The sequence below is a fragment of the Leptonychotes weddellii genome, chromosome 10, assembly GCF_054177405.1.
Source record: "Leptonychotes weddellii isolate Sample4059 chromosome 10, ASM5417740v2, whole genome shotgun sequence".
Taxonomy (NCBI): domain Eukaryota; kingdom Metazoa; phylum Chordata; class Mammalia; order Carnivora; family Phocidae; genus Leptonychotes; species Leptonychotes weddellii.
Genome location: NC_138378.1, coordinates 122,064,274 through 122,077,073, shown reverse-complemented (window position 1 = coordinate 122,077,073; position 12,800 = coordinate 122,064,274). Strand labels below are relative to the sequence as shown.

The window sequence follows — 12,800 nt, the reverse complement described above, 5'->3', positions numbered from 1 at the left end:
ACATGCATCCGTCCTCCCCAGATGCGGGTCCCTCCCACGCATCACCATGTCAGGCACGTGCACACGGGTGTAGACGAGGGCCAGACCGGATCTCCTGTCCGTACCCGCCTGTGATCACTATATACTTGAAGGGACAGGGAGAAGGGCTTGCTATGGCTGTCCGACACATTCGTGACTCGCCATCAGAAAGAGATGGACCTGAGGCGATCATGGGAAAATTTCATCAGCCGCCGTGCAAACGCATCCTGACTCACACACACTGTCAGACCCCCTCCCGCCATCTCCTGACTCCCAGCCACGGGAATGCGAGGCTCTGGGAGCGCTACAGGGGGAGGGGCAGAGGGGATGCACTCGAAATACATACTGGGCAGGCTTTGGGAGCTGCTGTCCCCCACTCAGACGCAAGGAGGAATGAAGCCTGTGTTCAGGATCTCAGACATCCTCCGGGGACGATGCCAGGTCTCCTTCAAAGGCTGGCCTTGAGATTATTAATAGACCCACATTTAATCCCGCAGAGGAAGGGACGGCCCGTGAGCGACCGGGCTGAGTCCGGCCTTCCTCCCCCTAAACCCAACCCTAGCTTCATAGACAGGCCAGCACTTTACAAAGGATTGGTATCTGTAGTCACTTTAAAAATAATTCAGTTCACAACAAGGACTCAGTGTTCCCAACCCTCTACCCCCTACCTCTATTTTGGGATGCGAGCCCTGTTATCACGGAGCAGAATGACATTCGCAGCAGGTACAACTGACACATGGAAGTTTGCTGGATCGGCTGCACTAATTGGATATCTGTACTTGCAAGATGATGGCACAAATAGGAGGTGTTTAAACATGTGAGTTCAGAACCCTGTTTACGGTCCATTTCCATGTAAATGAAGAGCACCAGCAGCTTAAGTGCAAGGCACGTGGTAATACGCCAAAGCCAGCCCCAGACGGAAGGAACAGAGCCTTGAGCAAGAGAACCGATAAAGAATAAAAGAAAACTGGTTTTCCTCCTCACCTTCCCGCATGTAAGATTTATGCAAGCAACTCCCATTAGCACTAATGAGAGCTATGCATGTAAATCTCCCATGAAATGACAGAAGATTAGCCTCATCCATCACCGCGCACATATTACAGCTTCTGGGGCAGGCTCCTAGCAGGCAGGCCGCCTGGTGGCGACTGATTGTGCCCGAAAGTACTTGGACGGTGGCCTCGGGGGGCCAGGGGGAGGTCTCCGCAGAGCAGTGCAGGGGCAAAGCACAGGTCTGCAAGTGCTGTGAATAATGCCAAGGCTGCCCTCCGCGCCACGCCACCCGGCTGCTCGTGCTGCCGAGTATGAGCAAAGGAGGATGGAGAGCCCCCTGGCATGTGCATGGTCCTCCCTGCCTCTCATGGTTCGACATGCGTTCCTAGGACCGCAGGTGATGTGTTGTAATCAGTTCAACTGTCCCCCTTTCCCTGTCCCTTGCTCATACAGTTGCACTATGCACACATCAGAAATTAGACAGATCGCCCTTTTCCAGATAAGACCTGCTTTCTTGCCACAGTGCCTCCTGCTGGCGGACATCGTGTCTCTACTACTCTCACAGTTTGCTGAATTGTGAGGACCTCCGGACACCTTCTCCTTCCAGGAGCCTGGCCTGTCCCTGAGTTTGGCACGGACATTACCCGGCACACCCTTTTCCCGTGACTGCACCCCTGTCCACTTGGAACCTTTCGCAGAGCCCCCCAAGCCCTGTGGGAGTTCGTCAGATCCCCCAGCTCGGCTGTCTGGCATCTCTTAGGGATCCTTTGCAGGTTCTGCATGGGGGCTCACACACAGTCTCTCCATGAACACTCGGTGGATAGAAACGTAGATGGCTTTAAAGAGGAACGTGCGTGTACACGGGACAGCGTTCTTCCTCCCCACGTGGTCTAACGCCTTCCTCTGTGGGACCTCGTGCCTCCCTCCCCTGACGTTCAATACACTGACAAGTGTGTGACTCTGTGTATAAACATGCTTTCAGATACACTCGTGGTACCCCCCTGCACTCAGCTGTGCACCCTGCAATTTTTCATTTCACAGTACATGTTGGGCTAAGTTCATATCAGCTCCTTCATTTACAAAATTAATTCATACTGTTCTATTGCATAAATACAACATAATTTATTTAATCAGACTTCTGGGGGTGAACAGCTAACTTGCTTCCAAAATCCAGTCTTACAAATAAGTCCACAATGTGCGTCATAAAAATATTCAACTCTCCTAAATGCTCGCAATGTGACACATACCCCTTAATTAATTCAGGCCTCACCACAACCCTCCCAGGCTCGCGTCCGGTTCCTGACATACAGAAGAGGGAGCTGAGACCTGCAGAGCCCACGGAGCCGGTCCAGGTCCTGGAGCTGGTTGAGGAGCCCTGCAGAGGCTGTGCTCACTTGCTGCAGCTTTATGAACACGTCACGCGTGTGACTTCCCTCCACTGAGTCTCTAGAAGCACAGTCGCTGGTGTGAAGGGCACACCCCTTCCAAGCTTCAGTGAGACAGTGATACTGTGAATGACTGCAAGCCATACTCTCCAGTACCGCTGGGTGATTACTGCTGCCCAGTAGGGACGTGGCGCCGTGACATCATAACTCTGCCGTGAATTTCCGGCATTAATGAGGTCGAGCATCTTTCCCACGATGAAAGCTGCTTGCGTCTTCTCTGAAATATCTTCCCATATCTGTGGTCCTTTTTCACCTAATATTTTTTGTTAAATCTGGCATGCGAACAAGTCACTGCCCACCTGTTTCTGCTGTATTCCAATGGGTTGTTTCCTGTTTATTTGTTTTGTTTATTAAGGCAACACTGACAGAATGCATGCACTCAAATTTCCATATTTTAAAAGTGAGTTTGCTGAGGGAAGGTTTATTCATTTAACTTCTATATTATCTCGTAACACCCCTTTCACGACTGCAATGTGTCATTCATTATGCTTTAGCAAATATCGACTAATTTCCAACCATGAATTTTACACTGGATGTAAATTGCCCATGAAGCCTACCAGTGAGTTACGGGCTGACATGATTCTTATCCTGGCCAAATCAGAATATGTCTGCAAGGCTAATGAAGATGCACACGGGAGGATAATTGTATTTCTTCCCAAAGAGAAAAAAAGAAAAAGAAAAAGCACCTCCGGTGGCCACGCTAGAACCTCCCATGGAACGTGGCCACGTGGCAAGTCCCCTCTGGGAGTTAGTAGACGGACTCCACCTCATTAAGTACAGGCAGGTAGACTGTATAAGAGTTGGGATAGTGACTCATTACAAGTTTCCATCATTTGGAGGGAAATTTAAAAGCTCAACACACTACTTCTTCATGATAACAAAAATTTAGCTGATTACATATAGAAGGAACTATTGACGTTAGCAGACAAGAGTTTTAATTATAAAAAGTTTAGATGGGAGATGTTACTAGTTCTTCAAGCAGAATGTGCTTCTCCAAACATTAACGGTAGATCTTTATAAATAAATGGTGCACAATGTTTGTGTCAAACAGAAATGAAGACCACAGAAAAGGACATAAAGTACTATTAAAGAAGAGATATAAAAGTAGTAAACCACGTTGGTATTTAACTTAAACCACCACCACAAAATCTCCCACCAAGGCTCCAGGACACGCATTGCTTACCAGACACAGAGTCTCAGTGGATAATTACAGTTTTAGTTTCCACAGGGGTTTGCAAAGGGCCCTGCTGAGAGGTGTGGTTCTCTGATGTAAACTGTGGAGTGTGTCGGACCTCTGACTGTCAGCTCCTAAGGCACAGTCTACTCACAAAGTCAAATACTGTGCGCACAGCACCTGCTCCAGAGGTGTTTCTGCTTCTGGGTTTTTTTGAGAAATTTGTGATGCACAGTCAATTATTCAAAACAAGTGCTACTGGTGATCTCAGGGGCAGTGTTAGAGTATTCCACTATTGACCTTTTGAGGTCAGGAACTGGTGTAGCAGCTGAAGTTCCCCTGATGGAATGCTGTGCTCTCCTGACATCGTTGGGTTTGGAAGGCTCCCTCGTCTACTCCCAGGGTAAAAAGCAGGGAAGGGCTTTCGAACTCTGAAGCTCAAGTGTGGAAAAATCAAGTCACCCCAAGGCGTCATGGATCTGTGGGGCCTTGAGGCACCGTTGGTACCTCCCAATCTCACACACAATGGGCGAGGAGTGCGTGCACACGGAAGGTGGCCCACATGTCTGACCTCCCTTCACGGCCCCGGGGCCCTCCAGCGCAGAGAGAAGCTCCAGTCTGGTGATCACCCGTCCCCCCAGGTGGACGCGGGCTGTCTGAAGCCCTTTGTGATGCCTGGCTGCCCCTAGATCTGAGTCCCTCAGTGATCTGCGGTCCCACATGACCTTACCTACTTCCCAACTTCGCTTCAATCAAAACGCCCACTGACTGAAGGTGATTGTTCTCTGCTGGGAAGAAAGAAACTTCATGATTTGCAGTTTCTGTCACACTGTGGGGCAGGAAAGCAGGTATTAGCAGTTTGCATCCTACTTTCCAAGAGAGTAGTGGTCCATGACCTTGATACAAGTCATGAGAAAAGCAAATTTCTTCTACTTCCTAAACTAAATTCCAGAAAAATCAAAGCTCGAGCGCCTTCATTTATTTTTTCGCTATCCGGAAGATTTCATGACCTCACATTTAACAAATATTGTTAAAATGGAGAGTAACAGAAGTCATGAGATTTACCTCAGCAATATGAATGAATCACTATGAAAACAATCGGAAGAATGTCATGAGTTAGAGATGATCCTAAGGAAGCATGACTCAGATTACGTGGTTGTTTTCTGGAGAAGCGTGTCAGACAGTGGTGAACTGTGAGTTATATTAACAGTGTCCTGCCAGTGGGGCAAACAGAGACATTGAGTGGCAACCCAGCCCTTCTGCAAATTCTCGGTGTGTATGCTAATATATGCCCATAGTGCACTATGTATACAAACAGATAATATATTGCAACTACATGTGGAAATAGACACAAGAATGAAAATGTGTAATGTGTCCCTAGGCTTCGGGGGCAGGACAGAGACAGTTCCCAGTAAAGAAGCCTGGCTGGAAAGTTAAAACACACACCTACCCAGCTTTGGATCCTATCTGTGGCACTTACTAACTGGACTCCTCTGCACATTAGTTTCCTCTAATATAAATGATGGGTAGGAATAGTAACAATTTCACAGCCTGTCCTGAGGACTGAGGGGGGGATGCTGAGTAGCACTTTGAGAACCAGCTTGCACAGAGTGGATACTCAGCAAATATTTAGCGGCATGTCATCAAGTGCACTTTACATTGTTTTCAGGTAAACCATCTTCTTTGATTTAACCCTTTATCCTTATTCTACAGAAAAAGGATTTGACACGATTTGCCCAAAGGCATACGAATGGTTATTGGCAGTGCTGGGACGCAACCTAACGGTATTTGTTAGTTGTTTTAAAGAAATTCATTTGAATGGGTCAAAGAACACGGATTTATAAAGTTTGAACTATTTCAGCAGATTCCTCCTTCTGGACTCACAATACGCTTTTCTTTTAAAATAGTCGCCATTCAGAACACAATTCAGGACATTTTTTGGGAAGCAGATATTGATTTTATTTTAAGTAAAGTCTTTAGCATGGAAATGGGATGCAGAGTGTGATTTTCTCTTTGGGCTCTGGCTCAGAGGAAATTGGATTTCCTAGAGCACCAGCTGCATAGAGAGCACAGGTGTCCATGGCTCAGCAATCACGGCGGCTAATTGGGACACACTAGGACGAAAAAATTGCCCTGAATCCGAATCTTGCTCTATGGCACTTTCGTTTTTCCCATAAGAGCCAGCCCAAAGTCCTTCTTCCCTGGGGATGCTAAAGCAGGCTAGCTGCCTGGACAGGAAATACGGCACGGGGAGGACAGTGGTAGAACCCCAGGTAAGGAAGAACGGTCGCTGCTCAGCAAGGACAGTTGGTGCCAGGGGCCCTTCCCCCGGCGTATTTCTGACTTTGAGTTGTAATCTAAAGAGTAGGATCAACAAAAGAACAATCCCGAGAATCTACAGTTCAAACAGCTGCACAGCATCAGCTAAACTAGAGTCTGGACAGTTGAGTCCAGTAATGTTGGTGCCGAAGGTAGAAAGAGTGGTGGGCAGATGAGAGAGAGTGGTGACCAGTCTCTAGGGTTGAGAGCAGGTAGACAGATCCTTAGGGTGGACCACTCTATTCCCTCCATCTGAAGGGGAAAGGAGAGACATAACACCCTCTCTCTGTGGACCGCAGAAATCATACAGCACGCAAACTTGTTTTATGAGCACCAAACCCGAGTCACCAGGAACGAAGCCCTTTGTCCTAGTACGTTGCTGGACAGGCCAAGTCACAGGAATCTGTGCCTTGATCCCATCTCTGAGCTTTGTATTTTCCCCTATGAGTAAACTCACTCCTATATTTATCCATTTATTGGGCTAACCTTTGAAGACCCAGTTCTGGGGTCACCTCCTCGACAAAGACATCCTTGGCCTCCCGAATCAGAGTTCAAGTCTCTCCTGCGCCTCCTAAATCATCTCATCTAGACCTCTGTTGACTCGATGGGAAGTGACCGAGTGCCTCATGGGGGCTGGGGCGTGTGCTCGGCTCTGGAGTAGAGAAGGAAACGAGACACACATTTGGCTCTGAGGAAGGGCCGTCGGGTCTGGTCTCACAGACCTTACCAAGCCTTATGTTTGTTCAATTTCTGAACTCTTTGAGGACAATGGTCGTGTTTCATTCATTTTTATACCTCCAGAGACCACAGGAATTCCCAACACAAATTAAGTACTCAACAGAGTTAAAAATGGGCAACTGATGAGAAAACTGATTCACACACATTTGTTCCTTGGTACCTGTGACAGGAAAGTGTCTTTTAAACGAAGGCTTCTGAGTAATTTCTTTGTCATATCCTATTTTAATGCTAACTTCTCAGTATTTTCATTCAGCTTGAAAACAGGCTTGGATTAAACACTGAAGTGTAGAGGCTACTTGGAATCAGTGATTTGTGTTAAATCTGGATTTCTTACCAAAATTCCCTTCTATTCCCTTGTAGGTCAGGTACCGTCTTGGCCACTTAATCATGCCATCCTAGGATGGTCACCTACGATCTCTAATCTTCCCCTTACTGGCCTTTAAAATGGGAAGATTCATCACTTAGACTGTGGAGTTTGGTAGGAATTCAGGCCTTGCCCAGTGCTGATGCTCAGCTGGGGCTCAATCCTTGAGAGATGCCATTATATCAAAACTGACACATGGGGTGGAAGTGACACCAAATCATACAGTACCTCCCCCGTCATTAATATCGACGTGGTCTGGGGCGATGCCGCACAATATCTAAGTTTCTGTGTCTTTTATGGTCTTATTGTGAACAAAGAACTACTGAATGCCAGATACGCTTACCCTCGATGGCCAATTATGTGGAAATTTCTATGACATTGATGGCTTTCTACTATGAAATAACTGCTGAAGAATAAAGGCCTTCAAAATGTTGTGTTTCAATAAATTAAACAGAACTGTATCTTCATCCTCAGTGAAAATTTTAGAAAACTTTGTATTTAACATTCTTATATAATTGCTCATTGCTCACCTGACCAGCCTCCAAAAAAACCAATAATAAAACCTGAATTTTTTTTTCAAATTTGGAAAAAAGAATTTTTTAAGGCAATGGTACATGCCTAAATGGGATATGGAAATTCACTACTATAAAGTATGAAAACCCCTATTTCTGTCTGATTAAGAAACTTAGCCATGTGATCTACAGATTCAGTGCAATCCCTATCAAAATCCCAATATCCTTTTTTGTAGGAATAGCAGGGTCCACCCTAAAATTCATATGGAATCTGAAGGGACTCCCAAATAGCCAAACAATCTTGAAAAAGAAGAACAAATCCAAGGTTTCATAATTTTTGATTTCAAAACTTGCTACAAAACTACAGTAACCAAATCCGATTCTGGCAAAAAGACAGACACTTAGAAATAGAAATGAATAGAGAGCCCAGAAATAACTCCTCCCATATACGGCTAAATGATTTGACAAGGGAGCCAAGACCACTCAATGGGGAGAGGATGGTCTTTTCAGCAAATGGTGCTGGGACAACTGGCTATCCACACACGAAAGAGTGAAGTTGACCTCTAACTTACAGCACACACAAAAATTAACTCAAAACGGAACACAGGCCTAAACAGAAGAACTAAAGCTACAAAATCGTTAGAAGAATATATAGAGAAGAACCTTTATGACACTGGATTGTGCACTGATTTCTCAGCAATGACCCAAGAACACAGGGGACAGAAGGGACATACGAATGAGCACTGAGCATGTGAGAAGGTGCTCAACATCCCTGATCATCAGAGAAGTGGAAACGAAAACCACAGTGAGGTACCACTTCCCATCCATCACGATGGCTACTATTAAACAAACAAAAACCCCAGAAAACAGAAAATAACAGGTGTTGGGGAGGATGTAGAGCAATGGGGCTCCTGTGCCCTGTGGGTGGGAATGTAAAATGGTGCAGCTGGTGTGGAAACCAGTAGGATGGTTTCTCAGAAAATTAAAAATAGAACTACCATATGATCCGGCAAACTCCACTTCTGGGTATCTACCCAGGAGAACTGAGAGCAGGGACTCAGATCCTTGCACATCCTTCTTAGTGGATTATTCACAATGGCCAAAAGATGGAAGCAACCGACGTATCCTTCTATAGATGAACAGATAACAAACTGTGGTCTATCCAGACAATGGAATATTACTCAGCCTTAAAAAGGAAGAAAGTTCTGACACCTGCTACACCATGGATGGACCTCGAGGACATTGTGCTCCGTGGAATAGGCCAGACATGAAAAGACAAATGCTGTACAATTCCACTTGAATGAAGTGCCGGCAATAGTCAAATTCACAGGGATGCGAAGTGGCTGGCGGGCACCAGGGGTGGGGGAAGGGCTGGGGAGCGATGCTCAATGGACATAGAGTTCCAGTTGGGGAGATGAGAGCATTCTGGAGATAGGTATGCGGACGGCTACACAGCTGTGGAAATGTATTTAATGCCTCTGAACTGTATACTTAAAAATGGATGAAATGGTATCTTTTATGTTATTTGTATTCTACCACAATTTTAAAAAATGCTTAAAAAGGAAATTTAACCATAACCTAAAGTTTTGCAAGGAGCATGGCTCTCAAGGTCCACAGTGGCACCCAAGGAGTTTTATCAACCAGGATCAACAGCAAACTATAAAGGCTGTGGGCAATGCAACTTAGGCCCTAATTAAAGATGTGCTTAATTTATTTAAAGATAAAATGTCCCCGAACAGAACTGACAGTGGAAATACGGATCTGATTTTAAAGAGCTTCACACCAAGGAGTTTCTGTACACCTGCCAAAGGGTGAACAGACCTATTAATGTGGCTATGAAATTATTCTGGGGATAATGTTGTAGCTGAATAATAGAAGACTACTGGAGTCTATGTTTAGTAATAGATTATAAATTCTGACTTTATATTGAGCTTGTTTATTAAAATTAAGGGACACTGTGGTCTTTATTAAAAAAAATCTTGCATTTAAAACCTATCTTTATGCTTTTTCGAAGTAAGATTTTTCAAGGTAAACATATAAAACATTTGTCTGCACGTAAAGCCTAAAATACGACAGAATTGTTACCTTTATGCGGCTCCTCGGACAGCCATACGTCTGTGGGGCCGACCAGAACTTTCTTGATCGGATGTTGTTGATAGTTTCAGAGACACAAACAGTTGATTGGGCTTGATAACTACATTTTTTCCCCCTTCCAGATGTAGTCACTCTAGGGAAGAATAAAAAGGCAGAGGAATGAGGTTAACATATACAATAAAAGAAAAGTTCTGCGTAAAAAGGGATGTGGTTCTCGGGGCGGTTTGCTTGCTTTTGATGCACTTGAAGCGAGGGGGTGAGACCAGGCCAAACACGCAGGCAGAATACGCCGCGGGCCGGGACGGTGGACATGACCACCTGCTGCCGCGACCAGCTAATTCCTGATAAATGATTCACAATAGAAAAGTCCCTTAGAAAACCAAATTACAGTTTGTGATGTGAAAATGACACAAAACCGTAAGCAAATTCTTATGAAATTCAGTGTGAGAGTTGTTTTGTGATTGTGTCTGCAAAGTACAGAGACGGTATGGATGGTTTAGGGGCTAATTGCAGAAGCACGTATGCTGTGTCTGAGTGTGCCCGCGGCTCATGTCATCGGCCGACTGCCGCGTGTGTGTTTGTTTGCCCTTTTCCAAAAGACCTACATAAGCGGCAGTCCTTCCACAGAAAAGCTCTTACAAGAGCATGATATTTGCTAATTAAAAAAGAAAACAAAATGCAATTTTAAGTAATAATTTAAATTTTGCATTTGCTATAACTATAAAGCTACACCCAAATATAGTGTTTATATGGGCTTTATGCCCAGTCTATGGTCAGTATTTATAGTTACTCTGAATAAGTTCTGAGATGCTGCTTACTAAACTGGCTAAGAATGGGTTGGATGGTATTCAGTAGAGTGGTTTTATGAAAATGCATGTTTTTTCTCACAAATGAAGAATGCCAAATAGACAAATTTAAATAAATCTTATAAAGCAAAACAATTAGGTGGTTGAAAATGCATGAATAGGAGAGGACATTAATGACCAAAGTCACTCCATCCGATGTATTGCTAGCACTTTGTTTAAAAATCACATTTTGATAAAATATCATTAAATTAATTTACACAATGTCCTACTCTTCTGGGGATCCCAGAAATTGGCCTATATCACTTTAAGCAACTCCTGTTCTACCATCACTTTGGGGACCCCTCAGGTTCATTGAAGTTCACAGGGAGAGAGACCTGGAGAGCATCGTGTCTAGAGAAGTCTGAGGGCACATACATCCGAAAACAGTTGGGACAAGGACAGGTTTTTCCCTAAAGTGATAGGCGTCTACAAAATAGAGTTTTGTGGACAAAGTGACGGGTTTTATTTGGCGCGTGTTGCATTCTCCATGAACACATTCACGAATCAGAGCGTTGAAATTCCTTCTGTTTTCTCACATGGAACTCCGCCCACCCTGCCCCCAACTTTCCTCTGAGGTATCCTGCAGGTGCAGGGGCAGCCGGCGCCTTTCCTGGTCCCCTGGGCTCACACAGCACCAGACACCCGCCCCGTTCAGAAGAGAGATGCCCCGGCTGTTCGTGTTCTCCGCTGAGTCCTCACCAGACGTGGATTAAAAAGTCGCTGGTGAATGGATTATCGGCTAAACACCCTTGAAGGGTATTTGAAGCTTCTTACTAAATGAATATAAATATTCCGATTTAAGACAACTGGTACGTAAAACAGAAATTTCTTCTTAAAAAGAGAATTTAGAAAATAGAACGGAGTGAGCTGAAATGCCTGTTCTTTGAACAGCAGACCTTTCACTATATAAGAACTCCCAGAACGATCCACTAATGAGTGACTTCCCTTAGTGACATGATCTTATAGGGCATCACCTTTTCCCAATTATTCAGGGGCAGTAGGAAGGATTATGTACCTACGGCTCCTGCCGCTCAGTTTCCTGTCACATATGCTGCTTGTGATCATTTATAATGGAATTCCCAGGATGAGCTCTTAAGTGGAGTGTTTAGCAGACAGCTTAGCTGCAAAACACGAGTAACGCCAGCCAGGTGGGGCTCTCCAGACACTCAGCCCCAGTCTGTCCTCAACCAGAGCTGTACTGGACGTTTCCCCTCATCCACTGTCCCTCACATGAGAATCTATGGGGCTTTCTTCATGGCATTTGTCATTATGTGAAATTATACATTTTTTCTTTGTTCTTGTTCTGAGATAATTGCAGATTCACATGCTGCTGGAAGAAATAACGTACAGATCCCCCGCACGCTTAACCCGCGTCCTCCAACGACAGCATCCTGCAAACTGTAAGACGTGATCACAAGCAGGACATTGTGGCTGATTCATTCCACTGGTCTCGGTCAGAATGCCCAGGTGTACTGTCCTCACTAGTGTGTGTGTGTGTGTGTGTGTGTGTGCACGCGCACACACACATGTGTCCCGCACCCCAGCCAAGACACGACACCCCTCCCCCAAGGGTCCCTCATGCCGCCCTTTAGAATTACACCCACTTCCACCTGCAACCCTCATCTGTCCTCCGTTCTGTCATCCTGTCATGTCAAGAACGTCTATAACCTTTAGGGATTGGCTTTTTTCACTCAGCCTAATTCTCTGGAACCTCATCCAGGCCGTTAGGGTATCAACAGGGCCCATGGTATGGACGGGCCAGTGCCCAGCCGTTCACCAGCTGAAGGACGTCAGGGCTGTTTGCAATCTTGGGCTACCATGAATGCAGCTGCTGTAAACCCTTGCGTACAGACTTTTGTGCGAATACAAATTCCCGCTTCCCTGGGATGAATGCTCAGAGGACAATTGCTGGGTCCCGTGGTAATTGCATGTTTAGTTTTATTTTTTAAAGAAACTGCCCATGTGTTTTCCGTGATAGCTCGGCCATTTTACATTCCCACAGTTGATGTGTGAGGATCCCACCTCTCTGCCTCCTCATCAAATTTGCTGTTGTCACTCCTTTTTCTTCCAGCCATTCTGACGGGTGTCTGGTGGTCTCACTGTGGCTCCAGTCTGCGTTTCCCTGACGGCTGACGATGCTGAATGTCTTCTTACTGGCTGTCTGTGTATCTTCTCGGTGAAATGTCTGTTCGTGTCTGACCATGTCTTTCACCCACTTTCTTTCTTTTTTTTTTTTTTTTTTTTTAAAGATTTTATTTATTTATCTGACAGAGAGAGACACAGCGAGAGAGGGAACACAAG

General features: G+C 45.3%; 1 long non-coding RNA gene across 5 annotated transcripts in view; it reads right to left on the bottom strand.

The window, feature by feature from the left end:
• The window catches only part of LOC145723732 (uncharacterized), a 249,943-nt gene that overhangs the window by 23,686 nt on the left and 213,457 nt on the right, over positions 1 to 12,800 (bottom strand). For all 5 annotated transcript variants that reach the window (XR_014148988.1, XR_014148989.1, XR_014148990.1 and 2 more), the window contains exon 4: positions 9,646 to 9,787. This is a non-coding gene — a long non-coding RNA (uncharacterized LOC145723732). The remainder of the gene's footprint in view (positions 1 to 9,645; positions 9,788 to 12,800) is intronic.